The sequence below is a fragment of the Scyliorhinus torazame genome, chromosome 13, assembly GCF_047496885.1.
Source record: "Scyliorhinus torazame isolate Kashiwa2021f chromosome 13, sScyTor2.1, whole genome shotgun sequence".
NCBI classification, from domain to species: domain Eukaryota; kingdom Metazoa; phylum Chordata; class Chondrichthyes; order Carcharhiniformes; family Scyliorhinidae; genus Scyliorhinus; species Scyliorhinus torazame.
The window spans coordinates 44,280,847-44,295,443 of record NC_092719.1 but is presented as its reverse complement, the minus strand read 5'-3'; the positions used below and the strand labels follow the sequence as shown (position 1 = coordinate 44,295,443).

At 48.2% G+C, this 14,597-nt stretch overlaps 1 long non-coding RNA gene across 2 annotated transcripts in view; it reads left to right on the top strand.

Moving 5' to 3' along the window:
* The first annotated feature begins 1,198 nt into the window (after positions 1-1,198).
* Positions 1,199-14,597, top strand: part of LOC140387685 (uncharacterized) — a 73,175-nt gene continuing 59,776 nt past the window's right edge. The window contains exon 1 of one of the 2 annotated variants that reach the window (XR_011933941.1): positions 1,199-1,293. This is a non-coding gene — a long non-coding RNA (uncharacterized lncRNA). The remainder of the gene's footprint in view (positions 1,294-14,597) is intronic. The other variant, XR_011933942.1, reaches the window with a different exon arrangement.

Sequence of the window (14,597 nt, the reverse complement as noted above, 5' to 3'; positions counted from 1 at the left end):
TTTCCAACATTGGCAGTAGGGAAGGATTGCAGTATAACCTTTGTAAGTACCTAGTTAGTAAAAAGCTGTGTTTAACCAGGGTAACCATAGGAGATTGCATCTCAATTACATTTGATTACAAGATATAACAACTTATTTAAATCTCTATTGCTTAATTTAATTAAAGTCACCTTTTCAATACAGTGCATTGTTTTCTCTATCTGGCAAGTTGATATTTTTTGCTCATGTTTTTATAAGGTGTAGGGAATTGTGCAATTTTGCAGCAGGAATTACTCAGTGAAGTAGATAAACAATTCTGATCCTAGCGTCTGACGCCTGAACATTTTTTTGTTGGGTGAGGTGGGAAGGGCCGAACCCATCTCATCCAGTAGAATCAGGGGGATTCATTTTAATAGTTGACTCATCTAACTATTCACAAGATGTTCCCTATCATAGATGAGGTTATTCGTTTCAGGACATCTTTGCTCACATACCTTTACTCACGATTTTGCTATCCTTTTCCTGGCAGGCATGGATTGCATGTTTCAACTGGTAACCTTTAAACGGGTGACATGTCTTTGGAGTTGAGAAAAAATTAGGATTCTTTTGAACATCTGTTTTGCAAAAAGCTTTTATCTCCTGGGACCCCTGAACAGGGTTTGCACAGGCTATCCGATGTGATTTATCACTTAACTCATGTTTTGCTTCATTGCTTTCTTTGCTGTCATTTCCACTGTAATTACTGGATCTTGGAAAATAGCAGTGGGGCTTTCATTGAAGTAGAAACAAATGCTTGAGGTACACAATGGCTCAACCAGAGAAAAGACAGGGTATGTTTCCCTTCGTTCTGTGTACACAGATATGGAATATGAATTTGAGTTTCCAAATTTGCTTTGACAGATTTCTCAAGGTCTGATCAGGTGACATCCGATCACATGATAGCCAGTCAAATGACATCTCTGGGATGTTTGCAAATGTTACGCTCCAGCTTTAGTGCAACCTAAGTAAGTGGATGTTGCATACACTTGTAAAACTTCCATTGTAGTTTTAACTTTGCTTCTCATTTCAAAGCTCAGAAACTGATTACATGCAAGTGTAAATACATGGGGAGGAGCATTTGAGATAATTTATCTGAATTTCAAAATCCCAGAAACCATATTGTTAGTTAATCAGTCTGTGTGGTTTTAATGAGTTGCTTAACTTATTTTCTGTTTTACAGAGCAGGATTAACAATTCTGAGCATTTAATTAATAGTTAAGTGGCGGTCAAACCATCTGAGGAATATAAAATGAGTATATCATCCCGATTGACCAGGTAAGACTTGATGAAATCCTGCTGTGTAAACCAAACTTAGGCAGCAGATACTGCATTTGATAGCACTTGGTATTTGTTTTTACCAGAATCAAATAAAAGAAGCTCAGTAAACATACGACTTCTAAAAATGTCCCTAAAAGTTTGCCAAAAACATGGGTGGTGTTAAAATTAGGATTTATAATGCCTTTTGTTGGGCGCTGTTAGGTATGCCCATATACTTCTGGGGTGAGTCATGCCTGAAACCATGTCAGTGAGAATATTAATGTGGAAATATGCCGAGCAGGTAAGTCATGCTCCTGAATTTCACACTCCCCTACCAACGGGTTTCTAGGTGGGTGGAGGGGGATGGGAGGACATGAAATAAAAAGAATGGGGTTCCCTCTGGGTTCCCACCCACCCCAACCTCACAATGATTTTACGCTGGGGCAGACAAGGCAGACTTGGTCCCAATTGATGCCCTTAAGTGCCCAATTATTAGCCTGTTAAGGGCCATTTACTGCCCAGCCTCAGCCTTTAGGTTGGCGGGAGGATTTCCCAGGCATGGTGAAACCCAAACATGACTGGGCTTAGGCCTTGGGTGTGGTCTTCTCGTCTATGGAGTAGAATCGCTCCTATCCTGATAGCATAGAACATAGAACATACAGTGCAGAAGGAGGCCATTCGGCCCATCGAGTCTGCACCGATCCACTTAAGCCCTCACTTCCACCCTATCCCCGTAACCCAATAACCCCATCTAACCTTTTTGGACACTTAGGGCAATTTGGCATGGCCAATCCACCTAACCTGCACGTCTTTGGACTGTGGGAGGAAACCGGAGCACCCGGAGGAAACCCACACAGACACGGGAGAACGTGCAGACTCCGCACAGACAGTGACCCAAGCCGGGAATCGAACCTGGGACCCTGGAGCTGTGAAGCCACAGTGCTCTCCACTTGTGCTACCGTGCTGGCCATTGGATCAATAGCCATTCTATACTATTTACTGAAGTTTGCAGGCAGTTAGTGCAGGATCATTTGTCAGGATTGCTTTTAATTTTCAGAAACCTTTTCGCACCTCTGACCACAGTACCTTGTCAGTTTTCTTTAGTAAATGGGTCAATGAGTTGGCTAGCATGCTAAAGTTTGGAAGAAACTTTTGGTAGGTCCTACATATTTGCAGAAATTGTAGGATTTCTCTTTTCTTTTTAGGAATGGAAAAATTGGCAAAGGGAATTGGCTAGAGGCCTCTCACGGGATTTATGACGCTTGTTGCACCTCGCAAGATCTAATGAGATCTCGTGAGATGTCAGAATCTAGATGCCGCCCTGAATGGCCGGATCCAGATTTGTATATTCAAGTGAGTAGTTAGTCTCACTTGAATATATCTGCAGTGGGGTTACCAAGGCACGGGATCTAATGGCCTCGCCTCAGCACCGTCGAGGGGGCGCCATTTAGCACTGGTTTCCACAAATGTGAAACAGGCATACTGGCACTTGCTGGGATCTGCCCGCAATCGGGGGCCCCTAGGTGGTTGGGTTCTAGGCAGGGTGGTACCCTGCTGATGCCACCTAGGCACTTTGGCACTGACAGGCTGGTAGGGGCCATGCTAGGGTGCCAGGCTGGCATTTTGCACACACCAGGAATCGGGCCCAGGGGTGCCTTGTCCATGTGAGGTGTTGTGCAGGGGCTTTGAGGGCCGCCTTATTGATGACTTGAGGCCTCGGGGGAGTTTGGGGGTCATATCGAGGGGCATGGAGGGGCATTGCTCCTCTCAGGCCTTGACCCTTGGCAGTGCCACCCAGGCACCTTGGCAGCGAAAGGGTAGCAGTGCCAAGGTGCTAAGCTGGCAGTGCCAAGGTGCCTGAGCGTCAGAGGGAGAGCCAGGTGCTACCCTGCCCTGTCCCAGAGCAGCCAGGGGTCTTCAAAGGCCAGGGAAAACCCCAGGGCCGTTACACCTGGTCCACGTTTGTGTGGATCAGTACTAAATGGCGCCTGGTCAAGGCCTTGTTGGGGTGGTCGGTAGTTCCCGGGAGCCTAGAGAATCCGCACATGAGATCCAGGTCATGATGTCACGTGAGGTTTGGTGAATCTCGCGAGCGTCGCAAATCTTGTAAGATTCGTCGCAACTCCAAATCACGTGCTGCGAGGCCGCTAAAAATGCGCCCATTTCCTGTTTCTCCCACTCTCCCTTTTGTTCCTCTCTTTCTTTTTCCTGGAATTCTAATTCGGCCTCTGTTCTTGTCAGTAAATTTCCACCAATGTAACCTTGGGCGAAATTCCCCATTTGGGAGACATGGGGCGGGTTTCTCCGTTTCTGAGACAAAGGGCTGGATTCGCCGATTCTGCAGCTGTGTCCACAGGATGCTTCTTACGACTAAAATTCCGGCACCTCCCCGCCCCCGCACCTATGCCCCGCCCGGTGGGGAGCTAGCAACCACGCCACGAAAAGCCCCCGGCATTACCTGCTGATATGGACGCCGAATGGCCGGGTCCGTGGCTGCGCATGCACACAGTGGCGGCCTGCGGCGGCCACGCCGTACAACATGACGCCGGCCGTGCACGGACCCGGCCTGCCAAAACTGCCCCCCTGTAACCTCCCCCGGACCACCCCTCTGCAGTCCCCTCAGTGCCCGCCGAACATAGAACATAGAACATTACAGCGCAGTACAGGCCCTTCGGCCCTCGATGTTGCGCCGACCTGTGAAACCACTCTAAAGACCATCTACACTAATCCCTTATCATTCATATGTCTATCCAATGACCATTTGAATGCCCTTAGTGTTGGCGAGTCCACTACTGTTACAGGCAGAGCATTCCATGCCCTTACTACTCTCTGAGTAAAGAACCTACCTCTGACATCGGTCCTATATCTATCTCCCCTCAATTTAAAGCTATGTCCCCTCGTGGTAGATATCACCATCCGAGGAAAAAGGCTCTCACTGTCCACCCTATCCAAGGTCGAAGTCCTCCCTGCCAGCGGAACGGCTCCCCCAACGACTTTTGCGGCGCTGGACACACCTCATTCCCCACACATACACCATCTCAGTCAACAAGGTGGCAGAATGACACGCGGCCCCACGTTTTGTGGATCCAGAGCCCGAGACCCTCCTCGATGCCATGGAGGAGAGGCAGATGACCCGGTACCCGAGCCTGGGAAGGAGGCTGCCAGCCACCACCATGCCTGGGTGCAGGTGGCAGAGGCCTTGAGCGCCGTGGCCAACACCGCCTGGACTGGCCAACAATGCTGCAAAAAACTGCATGACCTCCTCAGGGCGGCCAGGGTGAGTAGGCAGCAGTGTGCCCCTGGCACTAACCTCTGTCCCACACGCCCGTAACCCGACACCCCTCTCCCCCCCCACCCGGAGGGCAGCCGAACCCCCACCCTGCACCACATGCTGGCATCCATACCAGCTACCGTGACCACCAATGCCTGCACAACACCTGGCCTCTTGAGGCCACCAGCTACCCACCCCCTGTGCTGCATACATCCGACTACCGAACACTGTCATTTTCTATTCCTCGCCCTACCCCCAGGAGAAGGCTGCCCACAACCGCCGGGAGCGGCAGAAGACAGGAGGGGAACCGCCAGACTTGCCGCCCCTAACCATGGCAGAGCAGAGGTCCCTGGACATGGTCGGTGACCCAGAGGAATGTTAGGTCACCGGGGTAGAGTTTGGCCGTGGGCAAGGAAGTGGGACCCCACTTAGTTGCATTTGCCCGTGACACGTGAGTCAATCACCCCCCCAACACTACCCCACACCACCTTCACCACCACCCTCACGCCCACGCCACCCTCACCCCCACCCTCACCACCACACCACCCTCACCCTCACCCCCACACCACCCTCACCCCAGACCATCCTCACCCCCACACCACCCTCACCCTCACCCCCACACCACCCTCACCCGAGACCATCCTCACCCCCACTCTTACCCCCACACCACCCTCACCCTCACCCCACCCTCACCCCACCCTCACATGCCGCCACCCATACCAGCCACCATGGCCGGGTACCCTGGCCACTGAGGCTACCAGCCACCTACCCCCTGTGCTGCATGCATTGGAACAGGGCGGCACCACGCCACTTGGGACACCTGAGCAGCAGCCACCCAGGGCCGGCGCCCCAGAATAGGCCTGCCAACAGGGACTCAGGTTGCAGGGCGGGAATCACAGTAGGCCGCCTCCACTCCTGGTGTACCATCTAGGGACCGAACTGGACATAGTATTAGGGCCCCTAACGCCAGAAAGTTAAACACTAGTTAAGTTGGCATGGGTGCATGGCACAGTTTAATTATTGGGGCTAGGGCACAAATCTGTATATACGTTGTCACATTAAACAATGGTGATTAGTGTTACAACCTGTCTCGGTGCTCTGTCAGATGGGTGTGAGGGATGGGCTGGTCTGGACTGGCAACAGAGGGGGGCGGGGGGGGGGGGGTAGTGGTAGGGAGAATGGGCAGACATTGTGGGTGTGATTATGAATACTGGCTATATGCTATAAATTTGTTCATGGCTAAGTGATACAGGTTTGATGATTTGAAGAGCGTCTGAAGCTAGTGGTGCAGTTGATGCAATATAACATTTGAAGATACATTCACTGACCTTGATCACTTGTGTGAGATCATTGAACTTCTTTCAGCACTGCATCTAGATTCCAGGTTTGACTCCAGGTAATGACCATGACCATCTGCTCCCACTGCTTTCTGGGAATGTGCCTGGAGAGCTTCCTGGTCACTTTTAGATAGAGGACAGTTTGCCTCTTTTGCATCTCTGCTATCATGGCCTCAAGTGCAATGTTGCAAAACCTTGGAGTCTGCTTTCTTCGATGTTGTTCTATCATTAAACATTATACTGATCGGATTCAGTTCCTGCGCATCTCCAGGACCTGCTCCAACCATAAAAGCCCCTTTTACCCACTTATCACCCAGCTTTAAGTTTTTCAGGCCAGCATTAACTTACACTTGCCACTTATATTGTTGATCCCATGTGTAACATCCAGCCAATCATCAGTATAGTTACTGTTTGGATATCAAAATCACTTATAACAGCAGGGAGCATGATGTTGCAGTCAATGGGCATGGATTAATTTTAGGGAGCAACTCCTATGCCTGGATTCGGAGACTGGTTTCGCCTCCATAGCTGTCGCTCACAAAACCATTCAGTGCAGCATTAAAAGAGCTCTGAGGAAAAACACAATCAACTTTATCATTCAGACATCACAGCACTTAGAACAACAGTATGATCTTTCTTAGAAAGTTTTCTGTTTTATTTGTTTTTATATAAGGCGGGAACCGGAAGTTCGACCCGCGGACCTCTGGGAAGTCCCCCCCCCCCCCCCCCCCCCAACTAATAAATTCTGGTGGAGAGGAAACCCGAGACACTACACGTGTAGTGTCTCCCACCCGCCCTCCTCCTCTAACCTAATAATAAGACCCATTGGTGTAAGGTAAGTGCCATATTATATTATTATTATATTATTAGCATTGTGCAGGTCACGGTTCGGAGGTGGAGGAGCAGTCTCTGTCAGCGAGAGAACCTGAGAACATCTAAGACACTCAGAAGGTAAGAAGGTAAGTAAGTTATTTTTACTTTTATACCTTTTTTCAAATTGTGTGTGTCGGGCGGAAACTAAAGTGACATCACAGAAAAGCTGTGGCCAGAGTGGCTGGTTGGGATTCTAACCTAAATTTGAAAAAAATTTGAGTATTTGGGAACTAATTAAACATAATAACTTAATTATAAATTAGAGGATATCTAAGCCAGAGATCGGAGAGTATTATAGTTAGCTATCGCATTTCTATTAGAAATCTAGTGCTAGGAAACAGATAGTTGACAGTAACTTTGAAATTTTAAAAAAAGTATTTAAAAAAAAAAAAGACAAATTTTAATTAATTGACGCAATGTCAGTTAGAGGGGTGCTGTGCTCTGACTGTGAGATGTGGCAGGTCCAGGAGGCTTCCAGCGTCCCGGATGGCTTCATCTGCAGAAAGTGCACCCAACTGGAGCTCCTCACAGACCGCATGGTTTGGTTGGAGCAGCAATTGGATGCACGTAGGAGCATGCAGGTGGCGGAAAGCGTCATAGATCGCAGTTATGTAAATGTGGTCACACCCAAGGTGCAGGCAGAGAAATGGGTGACCACCAGAAAGGGCAGGCAGTCAGTGCAGGAATCCCCTGTGGTTGTCCCCCTCTCGAACAGATATACCCCTTTGGATACTGTCGGGGGGGATAGCCTATCAGGGGAAAACAGCAGCAGCCAGAGCAGTGGCACCACGGCTGGCTCTGATGTTCAGAAGGGAGGGTCAAAGCGCAGAAGAGTAATAGTAATAGGGGACTCTATAGTCAGGGGCACAGATAGGCGCTTCTGTGGACGTGAAAGAGACTCCAGGATGGTATGTTGCCTCCCTGGTGCCAGGGTCCAGGATGTCTCCGAACGGGTAGAGGGAATCCTCAAGGGGGAGGGCAAACAGGCAGAGGTCGTTGTACATATTGGTACTAACGACATAGGCAGGAAGGGGCATGAGGTCCTGCAGCAGGAGTTCAGGGAGCTGGGCAGAAAGTTAAAAGACAGGACCTCGAGGGTTGTAATCTCGGGATTACTCCCTGTGCCACGTGCCAGTGAGGCTAGAAATAGGAAGATAGAGCAGATAAACACGTGGCTAAACAGCTGGTGTAGGAGGGAGGGTTTCCATTATCTGGACCACTGGGAGCTCTTCCGGGGCAGGTGTGACCTGTATAAGAAGGACGGGTTGCATCTAAACCGGAGAGGCATAAATATCCTGGCCGCGAGGTTTGCTAGTGTCACACGGGAGGGTTTAAACTAGTATGGCAGGGGGGTGGGCACGGGAGCAATAGGTCAGAAGGTGAGCGCATTGAGGGAGAACTAGGGAATAGGGACAGTGTGGCTCTGAGGCAGAGCAGACGGGGAGAAGTTGCTGAACACAGCGGGTCTGGTGGCCTGAAGTGCATATGTTTTAATGCAAGGAGCATTACGGGTAAGGCAGATGAACTTAGAGCTTGGATTACTACTTGGAACTATGATGCTGTTGCCATTACAGAGACCTGGTTGAGGGAAGGGCAGGATTGGCAGCTAAACGTTCCAGGATTTAGATGTTTCAGGCGGGATAGAGGGGGATGTAAAAGGGGAGGTGGAGTTGCGCTACTTGTTCGGGAGAATATCACAGCTATACTGCGAGAGGACACCTCAGAGGGCAGTGAGGCTATATGGGTAGAGATCAGGAATAAGAAGGGTGCAGTCACAATGTTGGTGGTATACTACAGGCCTCCCAACAGCCAGCGTGAGATAGAGGAGCAGATAGGTAGACAGATTTTGGAAAAGAGTAAAAACAACAGGGTTGTGGTGATGGGAGACTTCAACTTCCCCAATATTGACTGGGACTCACTTAGTGCCAGGGGCTTAGACGGGGCGGAGTTTGTAAGGAGCATCCAGGAGGGCTTCTTAAAACAATATGTAAACAGTCCAACTAGGGAAGGGGCGGTACTGGACCTGGTATTGGGGAATGAGCCCGGCCAGGTGGTAGATGTTTCAGTAGGGGAGCATTTCGGTAACAGTGACCACAATTCAGTAAGTTTTAAAGTACTGGTGGACAAGGATAAGAGTGGTCCGAGGATGAATGTGCTAAATTGGGGGAAGGCTAATTATAACAATATTAGGCGGGAACTGAAGAACATAGATTGGGGGCGGATGTTTGAGGGCAAATCAACATCTGACATGTGGGAGGCTTTCAAGTGTCAGTTGAAAGGAATACAGGACCGGCATGTTCCTGTGAGGAAGAAAGATAAATATGGCAATTTTCGGGAACCTTGGATGACGAGTGATATTGTAGGCCTCGTCAAAAAGAAAAAGGAGGCATTTGTCAGGGCTAAAAGGCTGGGAACAGACGAAGCCTGTGTGGCATATAAGGAAAGTAGGAAGGAACTTAAGCAAGGAGTCAGGAGGGCTAGAAGGGGTCACGAAAAGTCATTAGCAAATAGGGTTAAGGAAAATCCCAAGGCTTTTTACACGTACATAAAAAGCAAGAGGGTAGCCAGGGAAAGGGTTGGCCCACTGAAGGATAGGCAAGGGAATCTATGTGTGGAGCCAGAGGAAATGGGTGAGGTACTAAATGAATACTTTGCATCAGTATTCACCAAAGAGAAGGAATTGGTAGATGTTGAGTCTGGAGAAGGGGGTGTAGATAGCCTGGGTCACATTGTGATCCAAAAACGAGGTGTTGGGTGTCTTAAAAAATATTAAGGTAGATAAGTCCCCAGGGCCTGATGGGATCTACCCCAGAATACTGAAGGAGGCTGGAGAGGAAATTGCTGAGGCCTTGACACAAATATTTGGATCCTCGCTGTCTTCAGGGGATGTCCCGGAGGACTGGAGAATAGCCAATGTTGTTCCTCTGTTTAAGAAGGGTAGCAAGGATAATCCCGGGAACTACAGGCCGGTGAGCCTTACGTCAGTGGTCGGGAAATTACTGGAGAGAATTCTTAGAGACAGAATCTACTCCCATTTGGAAGCAAATGGACGTATTAATGAGAGGCAGCACGGTTTTGTGAAGGGGAGGTCGTGTCTCACTAACTTGATAGAGTTTTTCGAGGAGGTCACTAAGATGATTGATGCAGGTAGGGCAGTAGATGTTGTCTATATGGACTTCAGTAAGGCCTTTGACAAGGTCCCTCATGGTAGACTAGTACAAAAGGTGAAGTCACACGGGATCAGGGGTGAACTGGCAAGGTGGATACAGAACTGGCTAGGCCATAGAAGGCAGAGGGTAGCAATGGAGGGATGCTTTTCTAATTGGAGGGCTGTGACCAGTGGTGTTCCACAGGGATCAGTGCTGGGACCTTTGCTCTTTGTAGTATATATAAATGATTTGGAGGAAAATGTAACTGGTCTGATTAGTAAGTTTGCAGACGACACAAAGGTTAGTGGAATTGCGGATAGCGATGAGGACTGTCTGAGGATACAGCAGGATTTAGATTGTCTGGAGACTTGGGCGGAGAGATGGCAGATGGAGTTTTATCCGGACAAATGTGAGGTAATGCATTTTGGAAGGTCTAATGCAGGTAGGGAATATACAGTGAATGGTAGAACCCTCAAGATTATTGAAAGTCAAAGAGATCTAGGAGTACAGGTCCACAGGTCATTGAAAGGGGCAACACAGGTGGAGAAGGTAGTCAAGAAGGCATACGGCATGCTTGCCTTCATTGGCCGGGGCATTGAGTATAAGAATTGGCAAGTTATGTTGCAGCTGTATAGAACCTTAGTTAGGCCACACTTGGAGTATAGTGTTCAATTCTGGTCGCCACACTACCAGAAGGATGTGGAGGCTTTAGAGAGGGTGCAGAAGAGATTTACCAGAATGTTGCCTGGTATGGAGGGCATAAGCTATGAGGAGCGGTTGAATAAACTCGGTTTGTTCTCACTGGAACGAAGGAGGTTGAGGGGCGACCTGATAGAGGTATACAAAATTATGAGGGGCATAGACAGAGTGGATAGTCAGAGGCTTTTCCCCAGGGTAGAGGGGTCAATTACTAGGGGGCATAGGTTTAAGGTGAGAGGGGCAAGGTTTAGAGTAGATGTACGAGGCAAGTTTTTTACGCAGAGGGTAGTGGGTACCTGGAACTCGCTACCGGAGGAGGTAGTGGAAGCAGGGACGATAGGGACATTTAAGGGGCATCTTGACAAATATATGAATAGGATGGGAATAGAAGGATACGGACCCAGGAAGTGTAGAAGATTGTAGTTTAGTCGGGCAGTATGGTCGGCACGGGCTTGGAGGGCCGAAGGGCCTGTTCCTGTGCTGTACATTTCTTTGTTCTTTGTTTGTTCATGCTAATTTGTCCATTGATACTCTTAAAGAAAATCTTTATTTCCTTTCTTCAAGTATAAATTTAATTGCTACTCTCCAATTTTGAAGTTCTAGTTTTTGAAATGTAACATTTTCCGATGACAGCGTATTACAACTGTATTTAGTGCATTTTGATATGGAAGATTTCAGCTGACTACTTAATCACTGACATATAATGGCTTCTGAATGAAGAAAAACAACTTACTGAATTCACCAGTCATAAAAACAAAATATATTCACCAGAACTTGCAGCATCGGTGGAGAGGAAAAGAGTTAACCAGTAGAATGTTCCTGGCACCGGTGAAGCAGTCTGGAGGTGGGACAAGAGCAAATTCTAAAATTAGCATTTCCCACTGAAAGTCTTCCCACACCCAAGCATTTTTTGCCAAAAGTGGGATCATTGTATCACTGGTTAGCCAATTGGCATCAACAGCTAGTTAATTAGCCCAATTGAGGAACCACTTAGGAACAGGGTGAGGATGCCACCACTATTGTCACAGCATCAGACTGGCTCCCCATGTCAAATTGGAAGCAGCCTCTCTGTGGTAAGCTGGCAAGGCAATCAACACGTCCACTAGATCACCTCAGCCCAAACCCATTGGGGTGCGATATCCTCAGCTGTAGGAAATAATGATTTATGAAGTGTGTTTGCACAGATGGCCTGACATGATTTTTATTTTTGTCCGGTGCTGCAGAGAGTGCTTCTATTTTGAGGCACCCTCGATGACCATGCCTCCCTCAGCGTTGCCCTCCTCTCTCATGGGGCTGCTGGCTGGGCCCCACAGCAGGCTGTCTGATTGGGCCTCCCACTTGCACAGTCCACCTGCCTGTTGACGCTCAAGTTCAAATTCACAGACTAAACTCATCTCCCATGCTAATAAGTGCTACCTGATCTTCAACCCCTAGGTAAGGTGACCCCACATATAATACAGAGTGTACTTTACAATATATTATCAGATTATCGTATAATATCTGATATTGAAGTCCACAAACACAAACAGCTATCATCATGACACGCTACCCTCATTAGACCAAAAACGTGTCCATGATTTTCTGCTTGCTGCATGTGGCTTAAACTCCATCTCTTACTCAACATAATTGAATAACCATTGCAAACACATTTCATAAATCATTATTTCCGACAGTTCAAAGTGGTGCACAGAGCACACCTGACCAGAACCCGAATGAGCAGGTTCTTCCCGGAGGTGGAGGACAAATGTGAGCGGTGCCAGAGGGGCCCGGCCAACCATACCCACATGTTTTGGGCTTGTCCCAAACTTGCTGGGTTCTGGACAGCCTTCTCCGAGGCAGTGTCCAAGGTTGTGGGGGTGAGGGTGAAGCCATACCCAAATGTGGCAATCTTCGGGGTATCAGACCAGCCAGAACTACACATGGGGAAGAGGGCCGACGCCCTCGCTTTCGCTTCCCTAACCGCACGCAGCAGAATCCTGCTCGGCTGGCGATCACCCACAGCTGCAGGACGGCGAGCTGACCTTTCGGAATTTCTCCACCTGGCGAAGATGAAATACGTCACCTGAGGGTCAGAGGAAGGCTTCCTTACTGCATGGCGACAATTTGTCGGTCTGTTCGAAAATCTGTTTGAGGCCAGCAATAACCAATAGAGGGAGAACTGGAAGGAGTAGGTACGGAAAAGAAAAGACAAGGCGCAATGCCAGGCACACACAACCCAGGGGGGAGGGGGAGGGAAGGGGGCAGAGAGTGTGAGATGGGCAAAGAGGGACAACATGGGGGGAGGGGGAAGGGGGGAGGGGGGGGGGAACCCGCCAAAAAAAGAGGGAAAGCTCCTATCTCGACCAGGGAGGATAGCAAGGGGTGTGGGAGGGGGGAGACGGGGAGGGGTTAGGAAAAGGGGGGCTGGGGGGGGGGGGGGGTAAATAAAGTAAAGTGAGACAAAAGCCTTTTTGCGTGACACTGTACAATAAATAAGCACGAACGTCAATGTACATAAGGGGCTGGTTAGCACACAGCGAAATCGCTGGCTTTTAAAGCAGACCAAGGCAGGCCAGCAGCACGGTTCAATTCCCGTACCAGCCTCCCCGAACAGGCGCCGGAATGTGGCGACTAGGGGCTTTTCACAGTAACTTCATTGAAGCCAATTGTGACAATAAGTAATTTTCATTTCATTTTTTTTCATAATGTGGAAAATGCCAATAAAAAGATTTTTAAAAATAAATCATTATTTCCCAAACTCACTGAATAAATGAATTTCTTCAATTGCAAATGTCAGGTAAGTTCAGTGCACCACGATCCAATCTAGTTTCAGTCTTTTGTTCACTTTATGGATCTGTTATTTCTTTTTCACTATTTAACCGTGGCATCCCTTGTGATAATTATCAGTACATAATGCAATTCCCATCAACGGTCCAATCCAATTGTTTTTTCATGCACTTGCAAACAACAAACAGTTAATCACAAGAACCCTTTTTGTTTTGAACATAGTCTAAACATTGAAAACTTCACATCTAGGCACATGCTTTTTGTCAAGATTTGCTGTTCTTCGACTTAAAATCACAAATTGTTGCTTCAAACTGATTTCTTATTTCATCTCCTCTTGCATAAGCACACAAAATCCTCACATCACTTTGCTGGTCTCCTCTCATGCCATGTCTCAGGAGCTCTGGTCAAGATTAGGAAGTATCGTCATCCTCTCTGGAACTGATGTTTTTCCCCCGGATAGCAAGCTATCTGCCTGCTATCTGCATTGCCACCTCGGGTTTCTGGATTGCTGGATGTCAACTTCGTCTCAACCCGTACATCTGGTTCATCTGCTGCTCTGACTTTGTCACCATGATACTGTTTGACATGTGCGGAATTTCTGTCGTCGAGTACTCCTTCTGGTGACTACACAGTCACACTGTTCTTCTTCTTGGTGATGACAGTGTTCAGCTTGGAGTAAATGGTATATCCCAGGGCTCTTCCATCTCAGCACTATTTCATCACCTGACACCACATTAGACTGTCTAGTTCCCTCTTCTGTGGTCTGCATAAAACTTTGCAGCACCCTTTTTCTCTGCATCATGATCTCAAACCTCCTGATCAACACTGGTATCCATCAGCTTTGGCACCTTGCTGCATATGTGTACAGGTGTAGGTAAAGTTGCCATAGTCCTGGATGACCATAGCTTGCTTTTCCCTTTGAGGGGGAGAGCTGACTGGTGGTGTTTTAACCCGAGGATCACCACACCTCAGACAAGGAACAAGGTTGAGAAGGCAATTTAACAATTGCCTCAGCCGGTACGAGAATTGAACCCACACTACTGGCCTCGCTCTGCATCATTAACCAGCTGTGGAGCCAAGTGAGCTATGTTAGGCTATGGTTGGTTTTGTTGTTCAACACTGTCCCATTTGAATGTGGCAAATTAAGGTCTGCACTGTGATGGTTAATGTCTGTCAGGTGCATGTTATTTTTTATTTATTCGTGCACAGGATGTGGGCATCACTGGC